Raw genomic sequence first — 9,424 nt, forward strand, 5'->3', positions numbered from 1 at the left:
AGACGCACATTCTTAACAGCACCAACATGCCCCACTGCCACATCTGGTCTCTCAGAGACAAGGCGATCATGCAAGAACCCAGAACACAAAGCAGCGCCGATGGTAATAACAGTGGCTGTAAACAGTGTCATCACATTGCATCAGTGGTCTAAGTTGGGGTTTGTCTGGGGCCCTAGATTGTTGTAACTCCCCAACACCAAAATACACAGATGGCGATGGATAGCATTAGCAGGCCTGAAGTCCACCATTACCAGACCTGCTGCCCCACTGAATTCCTACCAAGTGACCAGCGGTACACGGGCTGGCCCACCAGTGTCTGCTTAGTGACGGTTTGACATTTCGACCAGTCTCGCTTCTAGTGTTATTGACTACTCCTGTAGACGAGTTGAGGCATCCACCGCCGAACCATGTGTGCATCGTTTCTGTGGTTCAACGGAATTTGGTGAATTGAATGGACTTTAACATTTTTATATAGCAAAGGGTGGTAAGTACATTTTTTAATAAAACTGTTTGTGGAGACCACTTTTACGAGTGCCAGTGCTCTGACCGCCACTGCGCTACACATATTAAATGCATAATCAGGCTTTGCCCCTTACCATGGCTTGTGTAGCGCAAGCTTACTTAGCTTCGTGCTGTCATTTGAAAATGATCTGCCATACCGGGGCACATCACCGGCTTTTCAAACAGCATCTCTGCACATTCTCAGCTTGATTGTTTTGTGCCTCGCACAGGAACGAAAACGCGGTGTGCTTTTAATTGGAGAGCTAGAATGCAGAGTTTCTGGAGGAATGCCATCAGACTCATCACTATGACACAGCACGTTGAGGGCTAACACAGCATTGTGTGTACAACTAAAGTGCGTGCTTTTCTGTTGTTACACTGAGTGTATTTCATCAATGAGGGAGGCATGTCAGGGCTTGCGGCGGCTGCATGAAAACTTTAGAAGTGCGAGCAGAGAAGGGTGCGTGACCTCTCTCGCAGTTGGGGGGGGGGGGGGGGGGGGGGGGGGGTCGCGCGGGGTTGGGTGGCCGAGGGAGAATACCATTTAGAAAACTTACCTGACCACATGAACTTCCTGATCTTCTGTCCCTCATTTGCCAAAACAACTTAAATAGTTTCTCGTGCGTCATTACTAAATATGTAAAATTACCGAACACATGCTTTCAATGAAAAGTCACCTTTTTCAAAACAAGTTAACAGCAGTATCTTAGAATACAACGAGGTTAGAGTGAGACAACGCATTTGAGTGTCACAAGCATGGGTTGAGTTGGTAATTATAAACTGTTCTAAAACCGAACGCTAAACATAGTTTAAATGGGTTGTGTGTCATTGTGACCTACTAAATAAGAAAAAACGCACAGGTGTCTCCATGTTATCAAGCAGTCGCGGCCAGCATTACGGGCGGGTGGAAATGGGGTTGTCGTGCCGCGGAAGGGGATAGGGGGGGGGGAGGCGGGATAAATAATAAAAGTAAAACTTACCTTCCCGCTTTTCTTAAGTCCCGAGACTCCAGACTCCCGCCGTCCTGGTTTCGAATTCCCAGGGTGCTCGTCATCAGGAAGGCTGCAGGCAGCCTCCCTGCCCTCCACCGCAGCGTTTTTTATTGGTAAGTCCGCTGCCCCACCCACATCAATTTCTCTCTGTATGCTGCAGCATACAGAGAGAACAGCGAGAGTGGGCAGTGTTACTCGAGGGCAGGGGGGAGTGGCTTGCCCACTGTTGTTAATACGGTCTGTAAGGGCGGCCTCAGACAACAGTGGGCAAGCCACTCCCCCCTGCCCTCGAGTAACACCGCCCACCCACAACCAGGAACTTCTGCTTTCTCGACGTTACGTTACGGTAATAACTACCATTTGTTTCTGCCTTCTCGCACGGCGAGAAAGCAGGGGAGCGGCGCCCAAAAGCCCCCATAGAGGAGCCGCCACTGATAATCATACCAAGAGAGAGGATAGATACCCAAGTACGACCTCCCTTACAAGAACATAACACACAACAGGCGTTTAAGTCAATGAAGTGCACAGCCTACTCACTTCTTGAGTAAACTGCAGGTTTCCAAAGGAAATGTAAGGGTCACCTGACCTACTCATTATAGTGGCATGCTTCACCAGCCGCGGTGCGTCCATTGGGGCGTGGGGGCGTAGCCCCACCAAGCCACATGGACGCACGCACGCTATTGGCAAAATAAAAGCAATTGTATTTTTGCCTGCTTAGCCGTCCGCTAAGCAGGCAAAATACAATTGCATTTGCCAGTGTGTCATGCCGCTGAAGCCAGGGGGTGGGGCGGGGGGGTGGGGGCGGCTGAGCTGCGGGCCGGCATCCTAAGTCTCGGGCTGGTGTAGCCCTGTGTGACTCAAGTTGAGTGACACAGGGCTGTGATCAGCTCGAGCATGCGCAGCGCACTGTACCTGCGGGTCCCAGGGGTGCTGCTCAGGCCGCCAGTGCCAGGAGGATTCAGGGCGATTCAGGGCGAATACAGACTATGCCCCCCTAGCCAATCCTGGGGCTGCATGCAGCGCCAGGATTGGCTAGGGGGGCACAGTCTGTATGCGTGTCATCATCACCAGACAGGCGACAAGCGAGGCGATCCGGAGAGCGCGCGTGGCAACTGCCAAGGAAACTCCCAGAATATCCGAGTCTCCACTAGACCAACAGTAGCGAGAGAACGGGCAGGGCAAGGTCTAACTATGCCCGGCTGGTGCAGCAGACCATTCTGTGTCAGCAGGAGAGTGGCTTTTTGCAAATATTGCCTTCACTGTGATGGTGGAGCAGCAGAGAACACATTAAAGTAAAAAACAGCCAGTTTCTCAGTATTCCCAGTAACTTCATTTGCTATTGAAGGTGCTCAATTAAATACCAATGTGAAGAGGTCATTTAGCAGTGATTTACTTAACTAAAGGAAGATTTATTCAGCCACGCCGCCACGGTTCTGTGAGTTGTGCTTCCAGGTTGTTCCAGACTTCCAGTCCCTGAACCCTGATGGATCTTCTTCTATGCTTTTTCTTTTTGAGGCTCGTGGCGGGGACAGGCGATAAGAGGCAAAGTGCAGGTTTCTGGTCAAAATGTCCCAATTACTGGATGTAGCCAGACATTTAGCGCCGTAGGCCTTGTGAATGATTTAGGGCAGTGGTTCTTAACTTGTGATCGGGGTACTCTCGAAGTCCGAAACTCCTACGCAGGGGGTTCATGAGTGTGTTCTTCGAGCTGGTGATGAGTGCATGTTAATTGTAGAAATGAGTAACAGGAAACAGATGGGCTTTACAGCCGGCATAAGCAGGCAAAAATGGTAACGTCCTCATCAACCCTACGGAGGAAGAGAGCCCACGTGAGTTCTTTGAACCCTGAGCAGTGACCGTTTTGGAGCGGTTTTGAGTCCCACAGCAGATGTAGCAGAAATAATTACAAATTGCTGTTTTATGTTACGCTTGGAGACATGACAACTGTTAACATACAGACTTGTTGCTCCTTAGCGCTGTTAACAGCTGCCATAAAATATACTCAGCTTTCACAATACTTACTTTATCAGCTTTAGAAGGATGACAGGCTGTATTTCCCACCAACATTTCAACCCTGTTGTTTGTATGCTGAGCTTCACAGCAGATGCATTTACCAGCCGAGCTATCGCAAGCACCTGCACATATGTGGAATGCATAATTTGAGAGCATGTTAGCTTTTTTGTTGGTCGCTTATAAATGCCACCTGGTTTCTGAGGGGTGTGCATGTATGTCTGCAGCTCTCTGAAAAGGATGGACCTGCGCGGCCTGTTAGATCTTGGTTTTCCTTTTTCCACTTAGGGAATCCTCAGCGACTGAAATGGCTTTAGGCAAAAGAATGCAGCAGAACCACTTGTGACCTCTTTTGCAGCCCAGCCAAAAAACACAGTGCTAGCTGCAGACTTATCTGTCAGAGAGCCTTATTGGGTCTTGTCAGTGCTCCTTAAATTCCTTTGTGTTTATGTATTATGTGCGCTGTGTGACTAACTATTCTGGTTGGCATAAAGGTGCCTAAAATTTGATGTCAAAATCACGGATATGATTTCTGAAAACAGACAAAGTAAACATTTTGCGAAGGGGTTCCTCATTGAACCCACACTCTACCCTATCCTTTCCAAGAGCTCCAGATGCCTTAACCCTCTCATCTTTTCCACTCGGGAACATTGCAGATTCTACTAGGTAGTAAATTCAGCCTGCTGATGTCAAATGTCTCCTGTAATCAATGTATTGAATCATGGACTACTGTGAGGGTCGCAGAATACACAGCGTTTTACCCTCCACAACAAGTTAGATGCTCCAAGAAGGTTGTAATTAGGGCTAAGCAGGATATATTCTGAAATTTGCTTTTCATAGTGGTATATGACGCCAACTGTGTAACAAATAAGTTCTCCATTCGGGTATCAGTACCCAGCCATTGCAGTGCGAGAAACTCAATTTCCCTGAACGTTTTCAGAGCAGTGTAAAAAAATGCAACAAATAAGTTTCCTTTGCCTGCCAAATGAATCTTCCAGACAGTAATTGTGTGATTACAGCATTCATGTTGCTGGCTGTGATTAACTGTTGAGTCTCGTTAAGCACCGCTGTGGATACGAAGATAGGGGCTCCGAGTTTGGCATGAGATGCAACCATGTGTAGAGGACCATACTTTTGGCTGGGGAATGAAACCCATAAGGTTCCAGTTGCGCTCTTTGCACTAAACAGAAACCGGCTTCTAGCAAGACTGAGAGCGAACAAAGATGTCCAGAAGAATTCCATTGTTATGCTGCAAGGAGGGGAAGAGACCCAAAGATACTGCACAGATACTGGGATTATTTTTTGCCAGGAGTCTTTCGTTCATTGGACCTTTGGAGTAACAGAAGCAGACTGCTATGGTGCTATTGATGTCGAAACATGAAAATCGTTACTTTTTGTTCCCAAACTCCCCGAGAGCTATGCAGTCTGGATGGGAAAGATTGAAAGATTCACCCACGGGATTATTTCAAAAAGAAGTATGAAGTGGATGAAGTGCACTATACAGTTGAGATTTCCAGTGTCCTGGCATCAAGGAACCCGTCTGTTCTTCGTACTCTGCGTGGCATTAATACCGATGGTGGAAATGTCTGCAAAGAAGCTTCATTGTAAGGAATTAGCCAATTTCAAGTGAACAACAAAATTCTTCATCCAGAAATAGTGGAGTGCCGTGTAATTAAGACCGACTTGGAGTTGGAAGTCTTGCGCTACAGTAACAGGATCTCCAGCGAGGCCCATAAAGAGGTTATGAAAGCGGCTAAACTGGGGATGAAAGAGTACGAATTGGAAAGCCTGTTCCTGCATTATTGCTATAAACGTGGAGGCATGCGGCACACGTCATACACTTGCATATGTGGCAGTGGAGACAACTCATCCATTTTGCATTACGGGCATGCTGGAGCCCCAAATGACAAGACCGTTGTTGATGGCGATTTGTGCTTGTTTGATATGGGAGGAGAATATCACTGCTATGGGTCAGACATCACCCTGCGAATGGAAAATTCACTCCTGATCAGAAGGCCATCTATGAAGCTGTGCTTCATTCATCACGTGCTGTCATGAAGGCAGTAAAACCAGGTGTTGCCTGGCCAGATATGCATTGTCTAGCAGACAGAGTTCATCTGGAAGAACTGACCAAAATTGGCATTTTGAAAGGCAACGTGGATGACATGGTGAAAGTTCATCTGGGTGCAATATTTATGCCACATGGTCTGGGACATTTTCTTGGCATTGACGTGCATGATGTTGGAGGCTACCCAGAGGGAGTTGAACGGAGTACGGAGCCTGGTCTCAAAAGCTTGCGTACTGGACGGATTCTTCAGGAAGGCATGGTGCTAACAATTGATGAGAAAACATGAGAGAAGACCCCACAGGTTCCAGGGAACATGGTACTAGTATCACTGTAAGTAAAAAAGGGGCAATCCCTGGACACTATTTTTCAAGAAGCGAACTCTTGCCACCAATACCTTGTCATTCACTCATCCCACACACGCAGAAGTGTCAGCTAAATTACTGGTCACAAACTAAATCACAATGTTTACAATCTATTTTATTAAAAAAAGGAAATATTTTCCAGTTAAAAATTCAGTAAAGATTAACTGAATACATCAATTTAAACACATCTCATGAAGACATTATTAAAAACAGGCCTATTATTAAAAATAAAAAAAACATTTTCATGCAAAGTAGATTAAGGAAACAATGTATATCTATTGAGCAAGACCACAGTACATTTGTCAAATCCACAAAGATAGTTTCACAGTATATCACAATTTAGACATCATAAACAACATAACCCCTCTGTAATCAATGAAGCTCTTAATGGTGCTACAGATTAATTGATTAAAAAAAAACCTTGTGTAAATATCTGAGGTGCTTCTAGTACAATATAATAAAAGTATCTCAGGAGCCCCCTAGGTAAATTTGAATTCTATGCGGAAATTGCGTCGACGCGTTTCGGTGTTGTCGCCCGTTGATATGGTCACACCTTCCTCAGGACAATGTTTTATATATTGGGGTCTTCTAGAACAAGACTCTGTATCCTCTCTGTGTAATAAAAGAGAGTCAATGAGTACCTATATATATTTCCATGTCATTCACTCAAAAGGTACACCATTGTATATTCTCACATGCATCTTTAATTTAAGTAAGAGTGTTTCTTAACTACCACAATGTAGCTCACTAGTTACTTTCTATTACACGCCTTTGTACCCTTGCATGTCAGATCTAGAAATGGAAGTACTGACAATTTTTACGTGGCAAAAAATCATTTTCCACATCTTTCACATATCTCTGTCTCGTGCATATTTCTCCTATCATGGTCACTATATATTCATGTACTATGGTTCTACATTTACTTTTGCATCTTTGTCATTTATTAATTACCATGTGTCCCATATAAAATCACAATTTCACAATTTTCTCCATTTGTATCCTATCACATCCCTCCATTGTGGTTTAGAGAGTGACCTGTTGTACTCGACATGTCATTGTGAGAAGGTGGGTCAACTGACCTCTAGAGTATATTGTCTGGGTTCCTCACATTCACCCGATCCTTCACCACTTCGTACGTTATTAAGGATAATACCCTGTTAAGCGGAAGATTTAAAATTAGATCTAAACTATAGTTGCGCCTTCATGTTTACATATAAGGATTTGAGTTGACAGAAAATGTTTTTACCTCTATGTTTCAGGCCAAACCGAGTTAAATGTTCTAGTCCTAAATTGGTTGCTTGTTAGTCGCTGCAAAATTCATGTTCCTGTAAGTACACCTTCTAGGTGAATCATGTGGGATCCTATTTATCAAAGAGGGAGTAGTTTTTATTATTATATCCTATTTTCCTATATGGATATAATAATAAAAACTACTCCCTCTTTGATAAATAGGATCCCACATGATTCACCTAGAAGGTGTACTTACAGGAACATGAATTTTGCAGCGACTAACAAGCAACCAATTTAGGACTAGAACATTTAACTCGGTTTGGCCTGAAACATAGAGGTAAAAAAAATTTCTGTCAACTCAAATCCTTATATGTAAACATGAAGGCGCAACTATAGTTTAGATCTAATTTTAAATCTTCCGCTTAACAGGGTATTATCCTTATTAACGTACGAAGTGGTGAAGGATCGGGTGAATGTGAGGAACCCAGACAATATACTCTAGAGGTCAGTTGACCCACCTTCTCACAATGACATGTCTATAGAGTACAACAGGTCACTCTCTAAACCACAATGGAGGGATGTGATAGGATACAAATGGAGAAAATTGTGATTTTATATGGGACACATGGTAATTAATAAATGACAAAGATGCAAAAGTAAATGTAGAACCATAGTACATGAATATATAGTGACCATGATAGGAGAAATATGCACGAGACAGAGATATGTGAAAGATGTGGAAAATGATTTTTTGCCACGTAAAAATTGTCAGTACTTCCATTTCTAGATCTGACATGCAAGGGTACAAAGGCGTGTAATAGAAAGTAACTAGTGAGCTACATTGTGGTAGTTAAGAAACACTCTTACTTAAATTAAAGATGCATGTGAGAATATACAATGGTGTACCTTTTGAGTGAATGACATGGAAATATATATAGGTACTCATTGACTCTCTTTTATTACACAGAGAGGATACAGAGTCTTGTTCTAGAAGACCCCAATATATAAAACATTGTCCTGAGGAAGGTGTGACCATATCAACGGGCGACAACACCGAAACGCGTCGACGCAATTTCCGCATAGAATTCAAATTTACCTAGGGGGCTCCTGAGATACTTTTATTATATTGTACTAGAAGCACCTCAGTTATTTACACAAGGTTTTTTTTTTAATCAATTAATCTGTAGCACCATTAAGAGCTTCATTGATTACAGAGGGGTTATGTTGTTTACGATGTCAAAATTGTGATATACTGTGAAACTATCTTTGTGGATTTGACAAATGTACTGTGGTCTTGCTCAATAGATATACATTGTTTCCTTATTCTACTTTGCATGAAAATGTTTTTTTTATTTTTAATAATAGGCCTGTTTTTGATAATGTCTTCATGAGATGTGTTTAAATTGATGTATTCAGTTAATCTTTACTGAATTTTTAACTGGAAAATATTTCCTTTTTTTAATAAAATAGATTGTAAACATTGTGATTTAGTTTGTGACCAGTAATTTAGCTGACACTTCTGCGTGTGTGGGATGAGTGAATGACAAGGTATTGGTGGCAAGAGTTCGCTTCTTGAAAAATAGTGTCCAGGGATTGCCCCTTTTTTACTTACAGTGCTAACAATTGAACCAGGAATTTACTTTATTGATCACTTGCTCGACCAAGCACTGGCAGACCCCGCACAATCCCATTGCCAGTGTAAAGTTCTAAACTTGCTAGATTGATTCAGACATTGGCTCTGAGCAGCCGTCTGTGTCTGGCGTTTCTTGCAGCGCTAAAGTATTGTGATGAAAACTTCGCCTATGCACAGCCTTTCAGCAACCTCTGAAATGCAAGAGCGCATGAATTGGTGAAATGCAAATGCTGATTTTTACAATGTGAACATTACTGAATATCTGTTTTTATAAGATGATCATCCCTCTAAGGTGATTCAGATATAAACTATGCATTCTGTGTAACTGCTTTCTTTGAATAACTGTCGATAATCACGTTCATCTGGATAGGCTGCTTCTGCTGATAGCACTCATAACGTTGTTGGAGGAGTTATTGCTGTGTGGGTTATGTGACGCGTTTGCAAAAAGGCATGAATTGTTATTTGTTAATATTATCATGTATGTGTTGACTTTGAGAGAAGGCGTCCAGTGTAGTTCACATGAAAGCTGAGTTTGATAGCTGCGCCGATGGTAGCAGAGGGATCAATTTTGCATTTTTTACAGGTTTCTCAAAATGTAGATCACTTGAATATTAGGATCATGGCGGTT

The 9,424-nt window shown here is 43.2% G+C and overlaps 1 pseudogene; it reads left to right on the forward strand.

Moving 5' to 3' along the window:
• Positions 1-5,093: 5,093 nt before the first annotated feature.
• LOC144790827 (xaa-Pro dipeptidase pseudogene) lies at positions 5,094-5,857 on the forward strand (annotated as a pseudogene).
• Positions 5,858-9,424: the final 3,567 nt, after the last annotated feature.

The sequence above is a fragment of the Lissotriton helveticus genome, chromosome 11 (genome assembly GCF_964261635.1).
Source record: "Lissotriton helveticus chromosome 11, aLisHel1.1, whole genome shotgun sequence".
NCBI lineage: Eukaryota > Metazoa > Chordata > Amphibia > Caudata > Salamandridae > Lissotriton > Lissotriton helveticus.